Here is a 27,043-nt window from a genome sequence, read left to right on the forward strand (position 1 = left end):
GCAGATATTCTAGCCCCGCTCCTCCTCCAGGTCTACGAGGAAGCCATAGCCAAAGACCAACTGCCACCAACCCTTTACACAGCGAATATCATTCTCGTACACAACAGGTAAACCCAAGGAAGATTGCACCTCCTACAGGCCCATATCCTTAATAAATTTGGATAACAGAATCTTTGCAAAAATCCTGACTAGAAGGTTGATGCCACTCATGCCCGCAATGGTTCTGGTGGACCAAGCAGGATTCATTCCAGGTAGAAAAGCATCATTCGGCCTCAGAAGAATGTTTGGAGCGATGGAGGCCCTCAACCCAGAAAAACAAGTGGTAGCAGTGCTTCTCCAGCATGGGGTCTGGCATGGATTCACATGCTCATGAATATTCCCCGTCGTCAGGCTGGGAATCCTCGGTAAAGAAAAAACCAGTATCAGTTTTGTTTCTGATCTGTCTTTCGTAGTAGTAACCAATCACTGATCTCTGCGTCATACTGACCACAGCCAATGACTGCCCTCTACCTAAGCCCCGCCTCTGGCAGCCATCTTCAGATTTTTACCGCACGTTCAAGTGTTGGGATCCTCGTGCTATTGCTCTCGAGCGTTAGTGCTATTTTTTCACGTTTTTTCTCAAAACTTTGATTTTTTCGGTCAAAAAGAGCCTCAAGCTCAATCGATTCTTCATCCGATCAACGGGGACCCGTGTCGGATTCGTCTACGCCCCTCAAGGGTGAAGATTTCGTCGAGCTACACTTTTGGAGGACTCCAGAAGTTTCTCAGGCCCATCTCGGACATGGCCCAGGAGAAGCTTGACGCCCGGAAAGCTGTTCAGGGTCTGACCTGGATGCCAGCTTCAGAATGTCTTTAAGGAGGACGAACACTCCTTTTGTCTTTACTGCCTACATGAGGACAAGATGCACGTGGAGAAGGACTGTGCGTTTTGCGGCAATATGTCGGAGCGGACCATGAAAGACCGCCATCAACGTCTCGCCAACTGGCTGGAAGGGAAGAGCCCGTCAGGCGAGAAGAAGAGGAAGAAATCCGAGCGGTCTTCTAAGACCTTTGAGGACGCCCCGGCGACGGGGGTCCAACACAAGGCCAAGCATCGCGAGTCCGCTGGCACCGGGAGCGCCGAACGGTCGGGCTCTACGGGCGCCAGGCAGGGCGCATCCTCCCCGGCACCATCAACCACGAGCCAACGCTCTGGTTCGGGTAAGAGGAAGGCCGAGCACCCGGCGAAGCTCCTGGAGAGGCCCCGGTCGAGCTCGAAGGCCCCATCGGAGGGAGAGCGAGGCAGTGTCCCCCCCCCCCCCAGGAGAAGGCGGTGAGCGCACCTAAGGTGGTGAAAGCCTTAATCCATCCGGCCAAGGCCTCTATCGAGACAGTCGCGGCGGCCCTGGCTCAGCCTGTGGAGGCTACACCAGTGGTGGCGACCTCGGGGCTCAGAGTCTCCCTGCCACCGCGGAGGGAGTCCTCTTTTATGCCCATCGACAGGACCCCCGTGAAACCTCCGACGGAGAAGAAAAGGGGGGGGCAGGAGGTCGTCGTGGATTCGGCCTCAACCTCGGAGGAAGAGCTGATCGAGGTCTTAAGCCACGGCGTTGGCGTGGAAGAAGACCATCCCGTCGGGAGGGATCCCGACGTAGGAGACGAGGATATCGTCGAGGGTGCCGACGGGGCCACTGACCGCCTGTCGGACTCCCCTCAACCAGCGCCGCAAGACAACTCGGCGGCCATTTTGTTGGCTATACAGTCCTTATGCTCGGAGATAAGGACGAGACTGCCGTTACCACCAGCGGAGGAACTGCTCCCGACGGGGGACCCGGAGCCAGGCCCTTCTGGGAGCCCTCCCCCTAAGAGTAGAAGGATTCACCCTCCACCTCCTTTTCAGCCATCGCGCCCTGTTCAGCCCTCCTCCCCGTCCACTACTCGTGGGGATGATACGGGGACTGACACAGCCGCGACGGGTACGGACCCAAGGGATGTTTCTGGTGCCGTTTCATCTGGCAGGGATAAAAAACACCATCGCTGACTCACTCAGCAGGGAGCTGCGCTCGTGCCACGAGTGGGAACTACGACAGGATCTAGTGGACCGCCTCTTCCGACGGTGGGGCACACCCCAGATCGATCTGTTCGCGACGGCGACAAACTCCAAGTGCCGGAGGTTCGCCAGCAGGTTTCCCCAGCCGAGGAGCATGGGCGATGCTTTCTCGTTCCCCTGGGGGGGCCTGTTTCTATACGCGTTCCCTCCATTGCCATTACTGATCCGGCTCATCAACCAGCTCAAGAGGTCACGGTGCAGGATGATCCTCGTCGCACCTGCGTGGCCGAGGCAGATATGGTTCCCGGACCTTCTGGACTTGTCAGCGTCCCCGTCAATCAAGCTGCCAGTGGACGCGGATCTTCTCTCCAGGGACGGAGGCGCCATCCTCCATCACAACCCGAAGTCGCTGAACTTGCAGGCCTGGCTCCTGCAGCGTTAGAGTTTGGAGGATACGACATACCAGCCGACTGCAGAGAGGTTCTTGCAAAGGCCAGGGCGTCCTCAACTCTTAAATGCTACGGACACAAATGGAAGAGGTTCTCTGTCTGGTGCCACGCACAGAAGATTAACCCTCTACGGATTACGGCCCCCCAAGTACTGCCGTACCTACCGACGCTGGCCAAAGCTGGACTGGCGCACGCGTCCATCAAGATTCATCTTGCTGCGATCTCCCGATACACCAGAACCACGGGGCGGACGTCTTTGTGGTCTCATCGTCTGGTGAAAGAGTTCATGAAGGGACTGTTCAGATCGTTCCCGCCGGTGAAGGCTCCGGCCCCGGCGTGGGAGCTCAACGTGGGGCTGACCAAGCTCATGGGACCTCCGTTCGAGCCTCTGCACTCGGCTCCGTTGAAGTTCTTGTCATGGCAAACAGCGTTTCTTGTGGCCATCACCTCCGCACGACAGGTGGGAGAGATCCAGGCCCTTTCCTGCAAGGCCCTGTACTTGACTTTTCACGACACAAGGGTAGTGCTCAGGACGCACCCCTCCTTCATGCCCAAGGTGCCGTCGGACTTCCACCTCAACGAACCCTTGGTGTTGCCTGTTTTCTTCCCGTCGCCTTCGTCGCCGGCTGAAAGGACTTTGCACTCGCTGGATGTGGCTAGAGCGCTGAAGTTCTACGTGGACCCCACAAAGTGTTTTCGGAAGACGTCTCAACTCTTTGTGAATTTTGGACCTGTCAATCAGGGGAAGGCTCTCTCGAAGACTTCCATTTCCAGATGGCTCTCCGGCTGTATCATGTACTGTCATTGGTTGGCAAACCGACCGCTGCCTGGCCGTCCGAGAGCCCATTCCACCAGAGCGATCGCAGCTACCACGGCGTTCCTATCTGGTGTGCCCTTGCTGGACATCTGCAAGGCTGCTACTTGGAGGTCGACGCACACCTTCACGAAATTCTACTGCGTCGATCGGGATTCCAGAGGGGAATCCAGGGTCGGCCAAGCAGTGCTGCGCAACCTGTTCGCCTAAGGTGAGCCTGGTGAGGAGGTAAGATTTTGCTTAATGTTGAGTTTGATGTAATGCTTAATGTTGAGCCTTTGCCACCTCCCATGGTTGTGCATGTGTGTACTGCTATGTATTCTTTATTCATGAGCATGTGAATCCATGCCAGACCCCATGCTGGAGAAGGAACAAGTTACTTACCTGTAACTGTTGTTCTCCAGCATGGGTCTGGCATGGATTCACATGCGAACCCTCCCGCCTACCCCTCTGCGGCTCTTCACTTGGTCATACTGCCACTTCACGTGCTACCAAATCTGAAGATGGCTGCCAGAGGCGGGGCTTAGGTAGCGGGCAGTCATTGGCTGTGGTCAGTATGACGCAGCGATCAGTGATTGGTTACTACTACGAAAGACAGATCAGAAATGAAACTGATACTGGTTTTTTCTTTACCGAGGATTCCCAGCCTGACGGGGAATATTCATGAGCATGTGAATCCATGCCAGACCCATGCTGGAGAACAACAGTTACAGGTAAGTAACTTGTTCCTTCTCGACGCCGAGAAAGCTTTTGACTCTGTGGAATGTGTTCGGCAGAAACCTGTGCAGTTCCCTCTGGGACCACTGCAAAAGATTTAAGACTACAGGTGTTTGGCAGTAAACCCACTTGGTAGCAGTCTGCTCAGCCACAGCTACCAAGTGAATCTGTGTGTACAGTCAGACTTCCCTCAAGAAGAGTTAGGCAGTATACAGAGTATTCACAATAGGTCAAAAGAACACAGTAGAACAAGCAAACACTGACCAGAGCTTGTTGTAAAAGAGATATAATTATTTATTTAAAACCACATCTAATAAAACACACAGGCACTAATATTAAGCAGTTCAAAAACAGTCACTAAAAGATATACACTCCCTTAAAAGAATATTAGACAAGTCTTAAGTAAAGCCCCACTTATTTTCAGACAGCGGTGAGCGCTTAACGCAGATGGCACTATAATAATTTGTTTTAAAAGGGAGAGAAAAACAGAGTATAAATTGAAACCGATCCCAACACTTTCACAAGAACACAGCAAGAGAGGAAGGCAGAGTCAAACCGTGAAGTTAGAGTTCAGAAGGCCGGATCCACTTTAAGAGGATCAGAACGAAATGTGTCCAAGGTCACACGGTTGAAAAGTGCACAAAAGTCTCAAAGGTTCAGAAAGAGTTGGACCAAAAGAAAGGGACCAGTTAGATGGTCAAGGCGGCCAGCCCAGTCCAGAAGGTTAAGGGATTATTATTACCTTGTAGCAATATTTAGAAAGGGAGGCCTGGCGGACACGGTACCTTAAAGTGGTGAGAATACTCCAGCGGGGCAGTTGTTCCTGGCAGCGGATGCAAGTCGGTGCTTCGTCTGGGGAAGAGAGGATCTCGTTGGGGAGGAAGACAGGAGTCAGTTGCACTGCCAGGGAAGAAACCAGCCGCGAAGTTCTCAGTTAAAAGGAGCGGTCCTTTAGTTCGCGGTCCAGTGGTAAGTGGCTATCCGGTTGCTGGGGTGCTTGGCAAGGGCAATTCGACCACAAGACGTCCTGGGATGCGAGGAAAAGAAGGTAAACTGGTTGTGCCCACCAGTCAGGGGAAGAAGACTCTCCAGCAGGGAGATCTTCTCTGTCGTCAGGAAGTGGTGAGTCGGTTCCGCAAGGCTCCACCAGTGGTGTCGTCGTAGCAGGTCGGCTCAGCTTCTCCCTCGTCGGATTCTCAGGTCCTGTGGCGACTTCTGAAGTTCCAGTCCCCAAAGCCCTGCTTTTATGCAGCCCACCCCCATTCACTCAGTCTAGCTGTCAATCAAACATGCTAAGTGGTGAGCCGGCCGGCTAACCACTTGGGCCAATCACACGAGTGCGACTTGAGTTACCAAGGTAACTCAGCCCAGGGTGCCTAAACCCCCTCCCACACCCCCTGTGGTACCCAGTCAGAGTGGCACCACTTTTGGAGGCTTCTGTAGAGAAGCCCGCCAAAAGTGGAACAAAGGGCTCGACTTGGGTTGGAGTCACAGAAGAGAACACAAACGGCATTTTAGAATCGAGTCCTGGCAAAAAATACCAACCGGCGAATTAATATTAAATAAACCGGCGGTATGTTGTATGTGTTTAAATAATTAAAGTTGGTAGCCTCGAACAATGGGAAAATCCCATAGGGATATATTCGCGGTCGAATATAAAAAGTAGTATCCACTGCCACCAGCCAAAACTCGATTAGGGGGGGACAGAGACGTGCCCCCTCGACTAAGAGACCCCGGGGCAATCGAATTGCCCCAACCAGTATGTCCACAATATGATTGTTTGTACTGGTTTCTGTTCATAATTTGGGACTAGTAAAGCCAATGGTGACTTTACATGCACTGGGAGACAGTAGTCAGTCCCAGGGTATGGAGTCAATGGTGGGGTGTCACTATGACACCCCTGTGTCACTGCACGGAGGGTGCTGTGTAACACACAGAGTAAAAACACATGAGACCCTATGTAGTAAAGGACCCATAGCCCATAAAACACATTGGGCCTCATTACGACCCTGGCGGAGTGGGTTTACGCCAGCGGTATTCGCGGCGGACCCGTCCGCCCCACTACGAGTTCCCGTAGCGCCATGGAGCGTTTTCCGCCTGGTTTTTCCGGGCGGAGAAATCCATGGCGCTACGGGACCTTGTTGTTAATTACGCCACCGTATTTTACGGTGGCGTAATTAACGCCTTCCCCACTCCCATTATACCCTATGGGGCAAAAATGGGAATGGGGAAGGGTAAAATGGGGAATGGGGATTTACCGCCCCGCCAACCTCGGAATGGGGCGGTAAATCCGCCAACCCCCATGGCGCTATCGGCAGCTTTCCGCCGTGCTCCATGGTGCATTTGGCGCCACGATTTCCGCCAGGGTCGTAATGAGGGCCATTAACAGTCAAAGGAACACCATAAATCATGTCCAAGAGTGGGAGAAAAAGAGTCTCACTCTTGGCAGGAGAAAAAAACAAACTCCAGAAATCCAGCAAAGCTGCTGGGGGACTCACTAGGTTAGGAAATTCAGCCTAAACGGAGAATTCTCCCTAAACAGAATGGCCCTTTCTATTTGCAATATTTGAGCGAATGGGCCTCGGCAAACGAATCATCCAAATGTTAGGCCTTCTCTACAAATACCCAAAAACTAAAATTAAACTTGGAAACAAAAGCTCTGCCGAAATCCTCTTACGCAGAGGGACCAGACAGGGCTGCCCGCTGTCAGCATTGCTCTTCGCCCTGGTCATGGAACCCCTAGCGTCCGACATGAGGCTTTATCATCTGCACAGAGGTCTCGCCTTCGGCCTGCACAAATTGGTGGTTTCACTTTACGCCGACGACATAGCACTCTTCCTTTCCGACCCATATGACAACCTGAATCCGGAAATGCGAGCAGTCCTCAAATTCGGCAACTTCTCAGGACTAAAAATTAATAATGCAAAATCGATAATCTTCTCTCTCACAGAATCAACCAGAGAATTCCAAGACGACTTCGGCTTCCACTGGCAACAATCGAAGGTCCAGTACCTGGGGATCCTCATGTCCAGAACCAGCACTGACATCATGCGAGACAACTACAAGACGACACTCGACACTATCCAATCAAAAGTGAACAGATGGAAAACGCTTCCCCTCACACTCTGGGGCAGAGTGTCCCTAGCGAAAATGGTAATCCTCCCCAAACTACTCTACCTCTTTACAAACATCCCTCTACTACTCACGCAAAAATTCTTACAGCGAATTAACTCCAGCCTTCTTCACCTCGTCTGGGCAGGCAAAGTTGCCCAAATAGCACATAGCACTATGATGCTACCCATAACGTAAGGCGGACTGGCTTTACCCGATATAGAAGGCTACTACTGGGCAGCGCAAGCCCAGTTCTTGAGTCGTTGGTATGCAACACACTTCATCCGGCCACATGTGCAAATCGAAAGAGCTCTGGCAACACCCTATCTACTTCGCGCAGTCATACTTATCGAACCACCGACACCTTCAACACCAATGAACAAAATGGTCACGACGCACACGATTTGGCAAAAAATCGCCAAAAGAAATGGAATCCAAACCAGATATTCTCCCCTCCTTCCAGTGAGAAGTATCCCAGGGATACCTATAACATCCGAAAAAGTTTTCCAGCTTTGGACCAAGAAACTGCAAGTCCACTCATTGGGCGACCTGTTTCCGAACAGCTTGTTTCTCTCGATTCAAGAAGCCCGTGATAAAGGTGGAAACAACGCCCTTGACGTTTTCATGTACTACCGAACTCGACACGCCATGCAGTCCAACTTTGCTACATTCCCACTCCAACCGCCGACTTGGCCACTGCTCCAGGGAGTGATACAAGCCCAAGGTGATGGCCGCCTGGTGTCAAATATCTACAAAGCCCTGCTAACGGAAAAACTCACTCGCTGCTCAAAAGCTCGAACAAGGTGGGAAAAAGCTCTGAACATTACGATACTCGACGAAGACTGGTCATACATAGTACGACTCACAAAGAAAGTTGCAATAAACACAAGGTACAAACAAATTCTCTTCAACTTTGTCCACCAGGTCTACCACACTCCAGCAAGACTACACGCCCAGAGGACGACAATATCCGCCTCCTGCTCTCGCTGCGGGCACTCGGAAGCCGACTTTGTCCACCTGGCATGGTCGTGCCCCGAAATAGGAGCGTTCTGGACAGCAGTCCTAGAGAAAATCTCAACCATAATCGGAGTGCGACTAGAACCCGACCCAACACTGACCATGCTGGGTCTAACCAACCAACTACCAGAACATACCAGAAAACTGGCGAACCTACTTTTAGTCCTGGCATGCAGACGAATAACTTGCAACTGGGGCCGAGGACCGCCACCCAAACTAAAGCAATGGCTCCACAATGTCACCTACTGTCAAGATGTCGAAATGAACTACTTACAAACTCTGCCCCTCCACGCACGCCCCCCAGATATCTGGGGCCTCTACATAGCGTACCTGTTAAATCCAGAGGACGACTCGATCTCAGTCTCCACCACCAATACAAAACTGTCTCGAGCAACCGGATACTTCAACAGCAGCTACGAGTGCCGAACAACAATAACGCTAGAACTAATAAGAAACTGAACTTAATATCAAGCAGAGATCGTTCCGAGGGAGGGAGGGGGGATAAGGGGTCTCGTCGACCGGTGCACAGTCGTGTAATGTCTTATTCTATCATTGTTGTAAAAACCAATAAAGAAAGTTAAAAAAAAAAATGATCCAAAGAAACACTGAAACACTATGTATTGTAAAAATAAAGGATTTATTTCAATACAGGTAGGCCCAGATAAATCTAGGGGTTAAGTAAGTACTAACACATTATATGAAATCACAATATAAAACACAGCACTATACTTGAAAGCACACAGGCCCAAGTATAAACCTTATTTGGAACACCTAACAGTAGTTCTAGGGAAGTCAAAACCTTGTTATACACATTTAGTATAGGTCAAGCCTATTCTTTGGGAGTAAAAGACCAATGGTTACTTTTAGGTTACTTTTGGTAATACAAGGACAGTAGGCCCTTCCAGTTGTACAATGACTCTTGTAACAAATCACATAAACAGTCAACTGGACAATATACTTTTGGTGAATAGTGAAACACTTATTCTAGGTGCAGTAAAAACCTATAACTACTTTTATCATAACGCACAGTTATACCAGGTGAGTAAAACCTAAGGATGTAATGTACAATTACAGATGCTGTGGAAATCCGGGAACCCCAGATTGAGGTAAGCAATAACTCTGGTAACTTGTTTTGGATGGCACACAGCTAACACAAGGTAAGTAAAACCCACTTACTTTAACTTCACAATGAAGTGGAAAGTAAAACCCAATGTCACACTTTACTGAATAATTATTCTAGGTAGGTAACAACCTAATGTAGACTTATTAAGGACAGGCTAGCAGCAAGTCAGGGTAAACAAGACCCCGTTGGGGGACACTCCTACAGTTATCCTAACAGGACTAACCTGGTGATACCAACAGTTGGAGGACACTCATACAATTACCCTACAGGAATAATCTGGTGAAACCAACACATTACTTTTGTAAAGAGGCACAACCTAATCACAGGAGAGTAAAATACCTTCACATCTACTTTCTTTTAGACTGGTAAAACAGTGGCTAAGGAAGAAAAGATGTTAACCATGCTTTTAAGAATAGTGCATCACACCGTAAAGGTCAGTAAGAACTTTTGTAACTGTTCACTCTTAGAATTACAGTTACCAACCAGTAAATCACTTGATTTCTTTTCTAGGCAGAAGTCCCAATCCCTTCAAAGTCTTTCCCTTAGAGCATGAGTGTTTTCAGTGGCAGAAAGGGGGTCACTAGGACTAGTGACCAACAGGCAGTGTTAGAATAAGTTCTTTAGTAGCAAAAGTCAGAGTTTCCTTAGGAAAACTGGCAAACAAGTGAGTACTTTCCTTCTAGGGTTAGAAGAGGGTCCAGGGGCTTCACAGAAGACAACCCAGCAGGATTCTAGCAGTGGGACTGGGTGTACGGGACGAGGGACCTCCCAATCACAGAAAACACCCCAGGACTACACAGAAATCCCAACAGGCTTAAGGTAAGTATATGCCTAAGCCAACACAGTACCTCAGCAATGAAGAAGAGATTGCAGCAGGCGAACTTCAGGGACTGCAGCCAAATACCCGGTCACTGGATTCCTTGTCCTGGAGACGGAACATAAGACCTCAGAAGGGACTTTGCAGCAGGGATCGATGAAGAAGGCTCTAGGCAAGATTTCTCTCGCGGCTGAATGCGGTTCTACGGGTTTGGCGCCTTTTCAAGGAGCACAGAAGAAGACAGAAAATCGCGGTTGACTTCTCGTCGTTTAAAAGGTCCAGCACTCTTGTGAGGGGACTTTTTGGAATCGATTCGGGTCTCTGGAGATAGACCAGGATGCCCACGAAGTTTCAGCGAGATTCGGAATTCGGAAGACAGTGCACAGCACATTGGCTGGAGGTCCCAGGGCATTGGGGTATTGCAAGAACGCAAGGTCGCAGCAACCTGTCGGATGGCTCAAAATGCAGGTCGTATTGAGTCTAGTGGGTCTCACCAGGCTCTGGGTTCGGGTCGCCGTTTTGGACTCCCCTTCCACTTCCTGTGCTTACAGACTGTCTGGAGCCTGAGCGGGGTGTCCAGGGGACTCCCGCCAAAGACAAAACTCAAACAAAGGAATTTCCCGCCCCAGATGTCAGGGGAAGGAACAAGAAACGACAAACACTAAAATGGCAAAAAAAGAAGACGGGGGCCATTTTGGTAAAATGAGCACCCTTAGGTGCCTTTACTGCAGCTGTGATTACAGCCCGCGGTAAAGGTGCCACCAGCCATTAAAGGTAAGCTTGTCACTGTAACAGAATTGTTACAGTTTAAATGTGAAAGGGGATACATTGTATCTCCCCAGCACTCCACATAAGATGGGGTGTGCTGGTTTCACAGAATAAAATGTAAAAGGCATCCAAAGATCCTTTCTACCCTTGGGAACTGTAGTTCACTCAAGGTTAGCACAAGAAGGTTAAATGGGGAGCCCCTAGGGCAACCCAGCAACAACAGGCACTTATTGCCAATAGGTTGTTAGACATGATAACTTTAAAAAGACACTATGGAGATTCTTAAAAATGACACCCATAAAGAGCTCAAGATGAGGTGAGTGTGGAAAAAGGTTCACACTCAGAGGTATTAATGAAAAATATACCACTAGAAAAGCAAAAAGTTCTGGAGTTGAACCAGGAAAGGAAGATTTACCAGCTCTGTGGAAATCTTACCTAACACCCAGCGGCGTGTCCCCCAGGCTTCCAGTATCCTTGTATTGTGGCTATTTTGTTCTCAGCCTATTGACTTGCTTCTTGAACCAGTCACTGTTTTCGTTTGAAATAGTGAACGATTGCTCTCCAAAGCTCCACCCTTGCTTACCTTTATAGTGCGATCCACTTTTTGTCGTGTGGTAGGTTCTTTTTTGAGCAGTTTTGTCCGCTAGCTCTTCTTTCCTGTGGTATCTGTCCGCTGGGTAACGTCGCTTTGCTTTAGTCTGGTCTCGTGGCTGTATTTGCACATAGGTCATTCATATATCCTTTGCTGCTTTTTCCCCTGCTGCTCCCTGAGGCAGGTTTACTCTCTGATGGTCCTTGAGGTTGCCTTTGGAGGGTGCGTCCAGGTCTCAGTGAATGAGAATCCTGCTGGCCCCTGGGGCTTCTTCCTTTCAGCACAGATCGGGTTCTTCGGGAAGCAAACTCTTGGGTTGCTTTATCCACAAATGTAGGCGTTGTGTTGGTTGGTAGGCTAAGGTCTAACCCAGAGTTCCTTAAGTCATCTTTTGTGCTCCATAGTCATTTTTGCGCTTTACTTGAGTTGACGTGTAGGTAGGAGCTGTCTTTTCTTACATTTGGGTTTGGTTCCAGCATGTCAATGATATCTACCGGAAGATTGAAAGGGTTTGATTTGGTCAAAAAATGTTGTTATGGCTTTGCAGTTCACAGTCCAGTTATCCCGTTATTCTCGACATCTTTGCAGCTTAAATGTGCGCGTTGGGATGGATTTTGTACTCCTGTTCTGTTCATTTACCCGGGGTTATCTTTTCGATAATACAGGGCAGAATTTTCTTTTAAGTCATGAACCCTTGACCTATAATGTATGTTTGATTTCGTGGATCCACGACTATAGTCCATCCCTCCGATAGGGCGAGGGTTGAGGTCTTCGTCTTTTTCCTCTTTAGTCTTACGGACCTCACGGCCGCTGTTTCCCTTTGTTGTAGGCCTGGGGTGAGAGTCGTTCTTGGCCTGATGCTGAATGTCTTCGCTTTAGGCCTTTAGGCCGGGTCGATTCTAGTCCTCCTTGGGTACTTTTAAGCTTAGTGTCTTTGGCTTGCATCCGCTGTGATTGTGGTGAGTAACTGATGTCCGCAAAAAGCACTCTTGTTTCCCTTAGGCGTCTGGCAAGGATCTGCTGGTTCCCATTTTGTCCTTTTTTGCTGCGGAGCTTCTGGGATCTCATATTCAGAGTGTTCGACTGTATATAGACTCAAGTTTATTAAGTCAATTGACTCGTATGATGGTTCTCAGACTGTTGGCTCCTCTTCTCCCAGCTCACTCTGCGTCTGGGTAAGCGGGATGTGATGGCTGGCGTCCTTAGACTTGTCATCTTTTTGGTTTGCTCTAGGTAGTTTTTTCCCAGTCACTGGTTTGTCACTTACGTCCTTTATTATTGTTTTTCTTTGAGGAGGCCTTTTTTTTAGACTCCTTTTGGGTTGTGACTTTCTGGGAAAAAATGTCAAATGTAGGGAAAATGTGGTCCGCTGTGAAAGTGAAGATTGTTGGATTTGTTTTTTGCTCTGAACTTGTTTTTGGGTTCTGTATAGAGTCAGATTTTCTTCATTTCTGGCTAGGGTTTGGTTGGTTCCCGCCGAGATCACTTGTCTGTGGTGACACTGGTGCAGAAGTGATGAGTGAGTGCACATCTTCTTTTTGGGACTTAAGTGGTGGGGCTTGAACAGATGGTAGGGCGGTGTTTGTTGCTTTCAGCACCTCACTGGGTGTGCCGCTCCTTGTGGCATCTGTTTGGGTTTGTAATGATCTTGTAGTCTTAGCCTCAGACTTTCTGATGTTAGGTTCCTTGCTTTGTTTCTCCCCGCTTAGATTTCCGTCTGCGTTAGTTGGCTGCTCCCAATGGGGGTTTCCAAGCTTGGCTGTCAAGAATCCATCTAGAAAAATTAATTTTGTATGCATCATAGCGATGAGCGTATTCTGATCTTTCATCGAGTCATTGAGGGATTCGTACAGTTTTCCGAAAGGTGCCAGCGCAATTGTCACTGTTGAGAGAATGGTCATCGGGTCTAGTTTCTTTTGGGGGGAGTCACGCGGTTGTTTATTAAAGATCTCACTCATCCGTCTGTTTCATGTAGGCGAGGTTCCCCTCAGATCTCTGCTGCTTGATGTTTTGTCAGCATAATGTCTCTCTTCCATGAATTCAGGTGGAGACGGACTGGTGAATGTTTGCGTCGAAGCAAGCTGCTTTTTCGAAGTTGTGTAGGTTATTAATTGTTTCTCTCTCAAGATCCTCTCTTTTTCATTGCGTGGACCTCTGAGGTCGCTCAGAGGATTTATGGGTTCTAGTGTCTCTTCCTCATGTGCTGGGCCAACAATTTCTTCTGCCCTAAGCTAAGGCAATTGAGGCGTCATTAGGCAATCCGGTGGAGTGGTTGGCTCTAATACTGGAGGTGGGCTGGCCTTGTCGTCCTCTCTTCCTGTTACGAGAGGCGGCTGTGGGCCCCCTTCTGGAATTTTTGGGCTGGTGTCTTGTGACAATTGGTGCATCATTAGGGAATCCAGTGAAGTGGTTGGCTCTATTACTGATGGTGGACTGGCCTTGACATCCTCTTCTCTTGTAGCGGGAGGCGACTGTGGGCACCCTTCTGGAGTTTTTTGGCTGATGTTTTTCAGCGCATCGTCAGTGTTTTGTTGTCGATGGAGTTCTTTCTTGGCAACAGCTGTTAAAGGGATGTTTAATCCTGTTAAATGCATCGCAGTGTCTTCTACGATTGCCAAGAGCTCAGCGTCAGAGATGTCTTGGTTAAGGGCTCCAGCTTGGCGGCCTTTCCTCCCAAAGTATTCTTTAAGCGTATTCATGGAGCTGGCCTGATTATGGGACTTAGTTTGCCGTGGTTTTTGTGTATTCTTTTATACAGGGTTTTTGAGCGTGTGGATTTTGGGGGGGCTGTTTTTAAATGATTGCCCACCATTTTGCCCACAATTTTGCTTGTGGAGTGTTGTCTGGAAGTCAGACGTTTCTCCTTTCCTGGAGAAACTTCCCGTAGTTGATTGGGAAGGGCGTCTAGGCCATCCGCATCCACTGGGAGAGCCAGGACGTCGCTCAAAGCGGAGGCCCCTCCCTCTTCCCCGCCCAAGCCATGTTTTGGGGAGACGCCATCTTGGGGTCGAAGCCCCGCTCCATGCCCGGGGGGTTGGCAATCGAGTGGTGAAAGCAACTGGAACGGTGCAACCCCGCCCAGGGTTGAGACGAGATCAGCTGCCTCCGGATGGGTGTGGACCCTAAGAAGCAGCCGCTCACCCCCAGGGCTCCGAGCCGGCGCGGAAGACCCAGCCGTCGTCACTCCAGCTCCGTCAGACGAGGTGAGGGACTTTGCTTGTTGAGTTTTCCTCCCCTGAAGTATTGAAAATGGGGAGAATCATTTCATTACAGCGGGATTCAGCTACTGCTGCTGCCGTTTCAGTCTGTTTGATGGCTATTGCAGCAATCTTCACATTTAGTGGGTGAGATTGCGGACATGATTTTTTTCCAACTGTGAGGACGAAGGGGTTTGTGCAGATTGCACTGGTGACGGTTCAAAATGTTCAGAGCGGGTTTACCCCGTCCTGTGTAGGGAATCTTCGTTCGTGGCACCTGTTGTTGCTTCTGCCATAGGCGGGGAGACTCTCCCTATTCCCTCACCTCCCCCTTCTCTCCCGCCATTATTTTGCTGTTGAGATTTGTGTTGTACTTGTGATAGATTTTGTGGCTCTTTATTTAGATGGTTTGGGGAGGCTACCTGGGGGTCCATTTTTAAGTGTACTGCTAAGTGTACTGTCCACTGCAACGCTTTCCCCTGCAATGCCTAGAAGGCATCCTCTTTTGCTTCTTGTATTTCTTCTCTCAACTTCACCTTCCTGGGGTCGCTGTCTCGCCGTCGCTGCCATAGACTGCAGAGACTGCACTCGACTCTGCCACGACTGCGTGAAAAGTTTTAGATTAGAAAACTTTAACTTGAATATATATGAATTGTATTATAGGCAGTAGGGTAACTGTGTTTGCCATCACAAGTTGTTCACTGATACTCTGAAACACAGACTACTAATCTTGGATGACATGTCTTAAAATGGATTGAAACTGTTTGCATATTAGAAAATAAATACCCCAATCTTGCTTTTTTATATGGGTGACCAAACCATACTGACCCTGTTTTTAAAAAGAAATGTAAGCCTTACCGTTTACAAATGTCCCACTTGCTCTCCGGCTTGAAATAACTTTCAGTCTGGTGGCAGAGCATTTTGAGGCATAACCGCTGATAGCTAAAGAACTTCGGTTCCCGTAGCGAGGCTGCATGTAGGCAAATCCACTTGTGCCCGACTTCAAAATGGCAACGCATCTTTTCATGCCTTTGCTTGCCACTGCCGAACGGCTAATTGAGAAATCTGACAAACGAGCTATAGGAAATCAGGAGCAGGGAGAAATCCAAATCAAGGACAATACTTGGGAAATCTGATAAGAAATGGAAAATAACCAATTCGGAATAAGGATTAGAGAAAGTGTGGAGAACAACCACTGGGGATAGATTTGTCAATCTTGATAACCAGGTGCCCTATAAGAAGGCACAGAAACCTGAAGAGTTTCACAGACCTGGCTCCTAGTCTGAAGGCAGATGAAGCAGATGAGAGCCTGAGCACGAACTTGATGCTTTGTAATGCCAAAGGAAAGTTTTCAGAGAGAAAGCCTGAAGCCTGCTGAGGTGCCTATATCCAAATCCAGCAAACCTCAGAACAAGGGACAGAGAAAGCCAAATTCCTGCTGATGGAAACACCTCACACACTGATGGATGCCAAGACCCAAAGAATCGCAGAGTAAGCTAAACGTCTGCTGAGGAGTGTATCTCCGTTTGCTGAAGACATGATCCAGGAAATAAGGAGAAAATGCCAAGAGCCTGCCGGGCCCTCCATCTCATACGCTGAAAGAGCTGAGAAGGAGGAGAGAATGTGAATGTGGTAGCTATATCTCAGATACTGGACGAGATCAGGCACAGAGAAGATGGAAAGGAAGTGAGCGTGAAGAGCCTGCTGGTAGCTATATCTCAGATACTGAAAGATCAGGCACAGAGAAGATGGAAAGGAAGTGAGCGTGAAGAGCCTGCTGGCAGCTATATCTCAGATACTGAAAGATCAGGCACAGAGAAGATGGAAAGGAAGTGAGCGTGAAGAGCCTGCTGGCAGCTATATCTCAGATACTGGAAGAGATCAGGCACAGAGAAGATTTCCTGTTCGGAAGATCCTTCCCCAGCAGTAACGGCTGCTGCTTTTGGGTGCAAGGGTGCGTCTCCTTTTTAAGATGAAAAGTTGAAAATTCAGATTCTGGTCATAAACTTAAAACCATTTCCAATGTAAGTTTTTAATTCAGAATCTAAATGTACATGTATGCCCAAGTCTAGAATTCTGCCCAGTAACGGTTGAATTTGCATGGGGGACAGTGTATGTTTCATTTGTGTAGCCCCAGTCAGCCCGGGGGTGTATTTTCTTAGTGTGGCATGGCACTAGCAGTGTTCACATGTGGCCGTACTGGGCTGGCCTACATTGGCACAGCCACTCTGGGCATATTTTCTTACTGTGGCATGGCATCTGTTTTACTGGTAAAGCCACCCGGAGTATCTTCTTATCTGGGGATACTGGCGCATATTGGTAATGATCATGTGTTTGTATAATGTCAATACTGCCATTTTGGATAAAACAAACATAAGTATGTTCTTTTATGGGCATTCTGGCATATATTCCTACAGACAGCATGGACATATAAGAGTACAGCCAGTATGAAAATATTTTTTTTAATAATGGCAAATATTGTGGACAAAGCGATCTGGAAAATGTGTTGGTCATATGCACTGCATCCTTTGGATTTTTTCATGTTACTCTAAAAATAACAATTGCAATTTCTTTTCTTTGTGTAGAAGACCCTTCATACCTCAAACCTCTTGGTTGGTTCTGGCTCTCACTATGCTCTTGCCAGACCGTATGGTTGTCGGAGTTCATTCTAGGTCTTTCTCTAGATCTTCTATTGCAGGAACCTAGTTATCAGATTCTCCTCATCTTGAAAGTGTATCCCCTGCCCCACGCACTCCAGATTATTTTCAGGGAGCCTATGTTGTATTCGTCCTTCTGCCAGTGGCATCCTCTATTCTCTTAATGGCCTGGGTGGCCTTCATTTCAGTTCCTTCCAGGTTTCATAAAGAGTGGAAACACATTGTTCAAGACCCCGACCAACTGACTCCACTAAGGCCTCCAAGCACTGACAATGGCTTAGGATATCTTTTCACAAAGGTAAGCAGCTTTCTTCCAAACCTTGCTCCCCTTTGACAGCTCTCTTCGAGTTCTCCCTTATTCCTCAGGGAGATTGGATAGGCATATCTGCCTTTTCCTCTTCTCCGGCTCCTTCTGGCTTTGCACGGCCCCTTTTATTCTTTTGGGATAGCGGCTTGGCTTCTGGCATCGTTCCAGATAGGTTATGCCCGGCTGCATTTTTAATTCTCTTGTAATTGCTCATGCCTCCACTCCACTGACCTTTTAGTCTCCTAACTAAGGAACTACTGGTGGGGCGGGTTGATTAATTATTTGAGGAGCTAACAGATTTTCAGTGAAAACGCGTGCAGACTTTCCAAGGATGTCAGCGTCATCTTGGACCTGCCTTTCATGGGTTGCACGGGCCCTCACTGTACGCTCTCCCCCTTTCTGCGGGGAGCCAGTGTTGCGCCGAAGCTAAGGAAACTGGGCGAGCGTACGCCTCTTCCTCATGCTTTCTTCCCAGGATCTACGTTGAATGATCGATGCCGAAAAGAACGAGTCGCAATAGTGCGCAGCCGATAGCTTTACAGTGCCAAAATGTCGACTCTTGCCTTCCGGTTGGGAAGAAAGTAGCGCCAGTATTAAGTGAAGCCTTCGTTAAATAATTTAATAATATGCAAAACTATGTAAAGTCATAGACAAGAAGTCCAAAGCGCATATATATATATATATCTGAGGCTTGTGGAATCTGCTTAGATCACATGCTGTGCATAGGCCGACATCTAGTGGAAGCTGCAGAGTATTACAGTTTGTTTTTCGAAACTCGAAAATGGGCGTCGACACAGGGCGTGCCAGTAATACTATCCCTAGTGTGACGTCCACTGTACCCAAGATCCCTCACGCGTCTAGGATCCTCAGATTGTTTTTTTCCGCCATACTGGTCATTTTGCGGAGTCCCCTGGCCTTAGCCATACTTTTGCTAAAATATTAATTTATTTACATCCTTCCCCATCCCAACGTCGAACTTTGACATTCGACGCTGGCTGGAGAAGAAATCGACCGTCGGCTGCTGCACGACGGATTTGGGCCTCGGAAGGCCTCTGGCCTCGGCCCGGGCCTTGGAAGGCCGCTGGCCTCTGCCCTACAAGTAGGGAGAGTGGCGGGTTGTACATACTCTACACTCTTGGTATATAGGTACACCTTATACATTTCCTATACTTAACAGCCCGCTGCCTCAAGGTGCGTATGGAGGGTACCCCTTTTCAATTCTGCCCCAAGTGCAATCGCAAATACCCTTGGGTCGACAGGCACGCCACGTGCAATCTCTGCTTGCCGAGGGACCACCCCGAAGCGAACTGCAGAGCGTGTAGTAGGTTTAAACCTAAGACACTTGAGGACCGTTCGAAGCGTTGGGCCCACCACGCCAGGCAAGCGGCCATGGCAGCGGAGGGCGCCTTCAGCGACGGCAGCGATGCTGTACTTTCGGACGGCGAGGGCATTACGGCGTCGAAAGACAGCCGAGCGCAAGTCCCCGACCTCGGAAGGTCGTCCGGCAGGGCGGCTATGGGGAAGACCCCCGGCGACACAAGCGCTTCACACACCACACACACTAAACACACAAAGTCCAACCGAGACTCGACGACGTCGAGTGCTCGGAAAGAGGCACAAACAGAACGGTCCGATTCGGTGTCCTCTGGGCGCTCTCGATCGAGATCGCGGCATGACTCCAGGCAATCATCCACTCTTGCCAAGAGTGCCTCGCTCCCTAGGCTAACAGAAGTTCGATCGTCGGAGGACGAAGACGACTTCCACCCCCAGGCCGCGCTCCAGGAGTCGGAGCCCGCAGTCAAAATCAGCGAGGCCCCACGCTCGAAGGACAGGGACCTTACACCCGATCCTCGAATAAACCCCCTAACCAGAGAGGGAATAGTAATTTTCGTCGCCCACGCGGCCAAAATTCCCAGAGAGGATCGAACTATTCCCAGGGGCAGGGTACACAGTGGAACAACAGCCAACAGTCTACCCAGGGTTACGGCAGGGGTAATAGGAGAGGTCGTGGTAAAGGCAGAGGCAGCCCCAGCAAGGGAGGCGGCACGCCCCCACCAAAGCTGTGACTCTCAGTTCAGGGTCCCTTCTCACGCAACCCCAGTAGGGGGACGCATTTCCAACTTCACCCAGGCTTGGGAAGGGATCACATCAGACAGATGGGTGCTGTCAACAGTATCCACAGGGTACTGTATAGAACTACTGCAGCGGCCCCGGAACCATCCTCCACGACAAAGAGTACACTCTTTAGAACATCAGAAGATTCTCCTCGAGGAGATCGCCATTCTGCTAGAAAAGGACGCGATAGAACTCGTCCCGGGACACCAGGTAAACAAGGGTATTTATTCAACTTACTTCCTTGTGCCAAAGAAAGATTTGACAATGCGCCCTTTATTGCACTTACGGCCTGCCAACAAGTATGTCAAGCCCCAAAAGTTTTGTATGACTACGCTACAAGAGGTAATCCCCCTCCTAAAAAAAGGGGGATTACATGGCAACCTTGGATATGAAAGATGCCTATTTTCATATTTCCATGTTCCCAGCGCACAGAAGGTACTTGCGCTTCAAGGTGGACAGTCGACACTACCAATTCAAGCTACTGCCCTTCGGGATAGCTTCTGCACCAAGGGTTTTCACCAAGGTACTGGCGGTGGCGGCTGCACACCTACGCAGGGAGGCAATCCCAGTGCACCCTTATCTGGACGACTGGCTCATAACGGGGGAATCCCCAGTAATTTGCAGGACAAACATTCAAAGGACTATCGACCTTCTCCACGAGTTAGGCTTCTCAATCAACGAGAAAAAGTCAACCCTGGTGCCAAGCACCTCCAAACAGTTCCTAGGAGCAATCCCAGATACTCAAGAGGGGTTGACCTTTCCTTCAGAGGAAAGAATTCGGAATATACTACTGCAAATTCCGCATTATCAGTTCGGTCGCCAAATAACGGTACGCAAAGCAATGCGTTTACTGGGCATGATGGCGTCATGCATTTACCTTGTCCCCCATGCGCGCCTGCGCATGCGTCCCATGCAGGAATGGTTGGCGAAACAGTGGTCTCAGGAAAGTGGTCAGTGGGACGATCTAGTGGTCGTTTCGCCAACACAAAGCCTTCACTGGTGGACAAGAAAGAATCTCGCACACGGGAAACCCTTTTACGATCCCGAAGTACAGGCAGTAGTCACTACCGATGCATGTCTGACGGGGTGGGGAGCTCACCATCTCCACCACACAGCTCAGGGTCTGTGGTCTCCCTCAGTGACCAAGAACCACATCAACCTGCTAGAGCTTCTGGCAGTATTCAGAGCGCTTCAAGCGTTCGAGCCCCACCTACTAAACCTGTCAGTGCAAATCCAGACGGGCAGCACAACAGCCATGTTCTACCTGAACAAGCAAGGAGGGACTTGTTCGCCAAATCTGTCCAAGCTTGCCCAGAAAATCTGGATATGGGCACTCAGACGCAACATCTTCCTGTCATCACAACATGTTCCAGGGGAGCTCAATTACCTAGCGGATGCTCTGAGCAGAGACTCCCTCCCAGAGGAACACGAATGGGTTCTACACAGAGAGGTCGTAGAAGATATCTTCTCTCAGTGGGGTTTCCCCACTATAGACTTATTCACCACAAGCGAAAACAGACAATGCCCAGGATTTGCATCCAGGTTCCCCCAACCAGACTCCCAGGGGAACGCCCTGTGGATGAACTGGTCAGGGATGTTTGCGTACGCTTTTCCACCAACTCCTCATCAGGAAAGTGGTGAACAAGATGAACAGAGAATCGATGACGCTTGTCCTAGTTGCTCCCATGTTGGCAAGACAACCGTGGTTTCCACACCTACGCAGGATGGCGGTGTGCGAGCCCAACAAACTTCCAGCCTGGTACAACCTACTGTCCCAGCACCAAGGTCAAACAGTGCACCAGCAACCCAACTCAATGAACCTAGCAGCATGGCTCCTGAGGTCATAGAGTTTGGACATCTCAATTTACCACAGAGGTGTATGGACATCCTAAAGGAATCTAGGAAACCAAACACAAGGCACTGTTACTTTGACAAGTGGAAGAGGTTCGTTATCTGGTGCTAGAGTAGACAAATCAACCCTGTTGATTGCACTCCTTCCACTATTGTTACATACATGCTCCACCTGCTAGATGCAGGATTGGTTTTTAACTCACTGAAAGTACACCTGGCAGCCCTGTCGGCATACACCACTTCCCATAGCAAGGTCTGGTGGTGGAAAGTACCAGTAGTTAAAGCCTTCATGGAAGGAGTAAAGAGACTTCACCCTCCTATGTGTAACCCACCACCAGGGTGGGACCTTAATGTGGTGCTAGCCAAGCTCATGGGACCCCCTTTCGAGCCCATGCATAAAAGCAGTCTCAAACACCTGACTTATAAAACGGCCTTCTAAAAGCTATTACTTCTATAAGAAGGGTCAGTGAAATCCAGGCTCTGTCAGTGCAGGATCCCTTCTTTACTGTCCATAAAGACAAACTGGTTTTACGCACACACCCTAGGTTCTCACCTAAGTTTATATCAAAATTCCATGTAAACCAGTCCATCGAGCTTCCGGCTTTCTTCCAGGACCCTCGAGGCTCGGCTGAGGTGAAACTACACACCCTAGATGTGCGTAGGGCGGTCCTCTACTATGTAAATAAAACCAGACCGATAATAAAAACAGATCAACTGTTTGTCTCCGTAGCTACAGGCAGAGAGGGGGATCGCGTCTCTTAAGGTGCCATCTCGAAGTGGATTATTAACTGTATAAGTTGACTTACTTGCTTTTTTCTTCACAGCAGCTTTCGCTAACCTAATTGGCGGCACACGAGTGAAATGCAAGGCGGTGTTCACTCACTTTAACCGCGCACACGAGTGAAAAGCAACATGTGAATTACATACACTGCTTCAATATCGTGCAAAATGAAGTGTCAACTAGAATGCTGAATGGGATCTGTCACTGTTCAACATTCAGCATTTTCAGTCTCGCACTATGCGCTCTATTGGGTCATTGAGTATTGCAGGATCTGCTATTACTGCTGGTGCGTTCCGTGAATAGCTCTCGTTCGGCCGAGTTCACCGTCCTGTGCATTCTAGGTGGCAGAAGCCAGGCATCCTTGGTTATGTAGCCCCATGATGCCTTCTCCACCGCAGGACTTCGGAAAAGGGGATCTTGTGCTCCTTGGGCAGTGTATGTGGAAGTATGGCAAGAAGCGACTGACCAGCCCCATCCCTAGAAGCCCTCCATCCACATGGCATCATGGTCAGGTGATGGAACTTACCACCGATTTATGACCCCGTCATGACCATGCAGCTGGCTTAGCTTCATCAACTCCCAGATCCTTCTTACCAGTTGTGATCTCCCCGCTCTAAATCTGAAGGCCTTGAGATCCCTAATTGCACGGTAGGGATAAAGGCTGCAACCTTTCGGGGGCGCTGTTGCGCCGAAACAAGATGGCCGCCTGAGTGTGAAGCTCCGGACGACGAGGGCACATCTTTGCTAATTTGACCGCTAAAATACAGCTTTACCAACCATCATTACTACAGCCGCGGCAAGAGCTGACACTCTACCGATATCCTGAATTTGAGACCCGTAGACCATCCGTGGGCCCTGCTGCTGTTGTTGGGGGTGCGGCGCCGCGGACGCCTGGCTCTCCCCCGGGCGGGGCTCCGGGGGTTGCGGATCCGCGCCACTACTCGACGCCCCGGCGTGTGCGGCCTCTGTGTGGGAGAGGCGCCGAAGCCTCGGAGGCGCACAGGGTGCCCCTGCAGCCGGTCTACCGGACCGGCGGGAGGACTCGGATTGCCCTGTGCTGATACTTGCTAGCGGCTGGAGCAGGGACCGTTAGCTCCCTCCGCCTTGGACTGCGCAGCACTACGCAGCGGGCTTGTTCGTCTACCCACGGCCGCCCATGTTCCCCTCTCCGGAGCGTTCCTGAACACTACCTTAATAAGGTAAGGGGGCCTGGTTGCTGGCGGTGAGCTCCTACCGTTCTCTGGATACCACGGAGGACTGCGTAGGACTACAGGGCCCATCATTAGCGTCGCATTGGGAGACCTCTGTCCGGGGCTTCCCGCGAGTTTCGGACTCTGTGGTGCAACCCTGTACACTTGGGCCCCGGCAGGTGCAGCCTCCCCACCTCTCCAAGCTGGGGGCTCCCCCCCCCCCTCCAATTCATCGCCAGCCTCGGCCCGCGTTTACGCTAGTACCTTCATCGACGGATCCGCCCTGTGGACCTTGATCAGCACCGCAATACATACCCGCGGGCATTGGGGTCGGGGAGAGCCCGGGCCGGAGTGTTTTGAGGCCTTGCGGGGCAGGGGTTGCGGCGTTACCGGTAACCGTACCCCATCCTTGTGCTCCTCAGCTGTGGACTCGACCTACTGCAGCAGGTATTTACCGTGCTAAAATTCCTTTCTTTTGGAGGGCAATTTACATCACAGGCGGGACGCTTGGCTCTTACCCACCGTCCCGAACTACCGGGTGCTACGCCACTTGCCCACGCATTTTCTTCCTGGACCCCTGTCCTTCTCCGGTTTTAATCATGACCAAGGGAGCCGGTGCGGGGAAAAAGCAAAGTTTGTTAAACATGTTTGCTAAAACGCCATCCAAGCCGCCCTCCGATGATACTGAGGATCCCCCTTCCATCTCGGCCCCATCGACTTCAGATGACTCACAAAAGTTGTTGGAGTACATCTGTGATGGCTTCACCACTCTGCATACCAAACTAGACGATATGAATGGGTCTATTTCCTCCATAAAAGCCCACATTGAAAAGTCGGATGGGCGAGTAACAGAGGTCGAGACTCGACTGGGGGCTGCCGAGGATGTGCTGGGCTCTCTGCGGGCCGAGGTCTCCATGCTAACCAACCGTGTGGCAGTAGTAGAGAAGAAAAATGATGACCTCGAGTCTCGCTCGAGACGTAATAATTTGCGTATAGTTGGCATACCGGAGGACAATCTTGGAGAACCGATGGAAGATTACTTGGAACGGATTCTCATGACACTCCTAGACTCTCCTAAATTATCCTCACAATTCACTATTGAAAGAGCACATCGAGCATTGACAGCGAAACCCAAACCAGGCGCCCCTCCTCGGCCCATTATAGCGAGGATTCTGAACTTTCGGGACCGCGATGCCCTTCTGCGGGCAGCCAGGATCAAGGGCGACCTTACCCTTGGAGCGGCCAGAATCCACCTCTACCCGGATTACTCGGTGGCGGTGCAACGTGAACGTCAGACATTTGTGGCTGTGAAGAGAAGACTCCGAGACCTAGGAGTCAAGTATTCCATGCTGTTTCCTGCAAAATTGCGCATCGAACACTCTAACAAAACCTTTTTCTTTACGATCCCAGAGGAGGCTTCTAAATTCCTGGATGAACACTTTCCCGGCTAACCCCTTATCATCTTCAGTCCAGCCTTGGAAGTTTCTTGCTGAGTTGGTCGGGTTGGCAATAGCCCGTATTTCACTTTATTCATGATAGCCCGTTGCTATGTTATTATTGTTGTATTCATCCTCTCAACCATGGCCCCTTGGGGCGGTATCTGCTCACTATGTTTATTGGTTATTGGAACCCTAGCGGTGTATTATACACTAAATGTACCGAATGTCATGTTCAGCGATTGTGGGAATGCACTAATATGTTATGATCGAGTCTCCTTTTTGTCGGTAATACCATGTTCGCTTCTCATACGGTCCTCACTTGGCCTGTTAGAGACTCCAGCTGTATGTATCCTTTGCTTACCCTCTATAGTCCGTTGCGCCACTGCTCGGTCAGCTAACAGCCCCCCAGGCGTTGATGCCGAGAAGTTGTTACTGTTGTGGGGGGGTTTGGGACTCATCCCTCAGGTTTGGGGAGGGATGTGGGTGGGTACTGGGTGGATGGGGAGTTATGTTTAAAAAAGTCTCGACACCTACCAGAGGAATCACGCACGGTTCTCCATTGCAACACAGAGGTATAAATCGAATAGTATGTTGGTTCTTGCTGCAGTTCGCGGAACCTACCCTCATATGCAGAGCACAACCTAAACATACCCTCCATATTAATGGTGGATAGCAACATAACTTTTATGAGTTGGAATGTTAGGGGACTGGGCAATTACAAAAAGATGAGGCAAATACAACTATACGCAGAGCGTCATGGTACACGAATCCTTTGCTTACAAGAAACACATGCTTGTGCTAAACAATGTGAGAGGTTTGCCAGGCGATGGGGACCCCAGAGATATTACACAACTTATTCCACCCAGAGCAGAGGCGTCCTCGTCTTAATCCACAGAAACCTGAAATTTAGCTGTTCCCAATCACATATTGATCCCCTCGGCAGATATGTACTCATTATTGGTACATTACAGAATCAAAATGTAGCTATCCTTAATATATACGGTCCTAACATCGACGACCCTGAATTCTTTCTTAACCTAGCATCACTTCTTGAGAGTTACCTGCAGATCCCAATTATATGGGGCGGGGACTTCAATACGATTTTGGATGTCACTTTAGATAGATCGGGTTCCAGACCTCGCCAGCTATCGAAGGCAGCTCACACAATCCTGACAACCCTCCCCCGGCTGGCGGTAGCAGATGCCTGGCGACTGATGCACCCTGACTCTCGCACGTATACCTACTACTCCTCGGTCCACGACTCTCATTCTAGGATAGATAGATGGCTATTGTCAGATATACTGATTAGATGCCTTACCCATCTGGCAATCCTACCTAGAACATTGTCGGATCACTCCCCGGTGGTCATTTCCCTGAAGTGGGGGCATGACCTCGAAAGGTCACGGCAGTGGAGAATGAGACCCTATGCCCTCCTTGACCATACCTTCGCATCCGAACTGGAAACATCTATTGAGGAGTTTTTCGAGGTCAACATGGATTCAGTCCCCCTCCGAGCTACCCTTTGGGAATCATTCAAGGCCTATATCAGGGGTATTGCCCTATCCAAGGGGAGTGGCATCCTGAAGGGTATCCGTGAGGACATCGCTGACAGCGAGTCGACCCTCGCAAGATTGGAAACCCAATACACACACGACCACTCCCCTGACGCACTGGCATCACTGGGTCGTGAACTAGATAGATTCCGCAATCTTGCTGAGCGCGAAGTTAAATTCCTTGACAATCCTCAGGCAGTTAGGTGCTACGGGGAGGGCGAGCGGCCGGGCCGGGTGCTGGCCAGGTTAATTCGGCACGCGTTTGGAGTGCCCAACATCCCAGCAATAGAGAGATCCGACGGTACACTAGCCACTTCGCCCCAAGACATCAATGCAGAGTTTCTTACATTCTATGCGTCCCTCTACTCGAAGGTGGATGGACCCCATGTCTCAGAAATCGACGGCTACCTCGAGGAGCTCCCTCTTACAGCCCTATCCTTCGACGCCACCGTTTCCCTGGACAGACCCTTCACGCCGGATGAGCTGACTAGGGCCATTGAGTCACTTGCTGCAGGG

General features: G+C 49.8%; 1 protein-coding gene and 1 long non-coding RNA gene across 2 annotated transcripts in view; both read left to right on the plus strand.

The window, feature by feature from the left end:
• TDRD9 (tudor domain containing 9) overlaps positions 1-27,043 on the plus strand; it is a 2,559,831-nt gene that overhangs the window by 2,187,169 nt on the left and 345,619 nt on the right. The gene's annotated exons all lie outside the window — the stretch shown is intronic.
• Positions 14,388-27,043, plus strand: part of LOC138527119 (uncharacterized) — an 81,889-nt gene continuing 69,233 nt past the window's right edge. The window contains exon 1 of the long non-coding RNA XR_011283815.1: positions 14,388-14,640. This is a non-coding gene — a long non-coding RNA (uncharacterized lncRNA). The remainder of the gene's footprint in view (positions 14,641-27,043) is intronic.

The sequence above is a fragment of the Ambystoma mexicanum genome, chromosome 14 (genome assembly GCF_040938575.1).
Source record: "Ambystoma mexicanum isolate Mex_15411 chromosome 14, UKY_AmexF1_1, whole genome shotgun sequence".
Classification (NCBI taxonomy): domain Eukaryota; kingdom Metazoa; phylum Chordata; class Amphibia; order Caudata; family Ambystomatidae; genus Ambystoma; species Ambystoma mexicanum.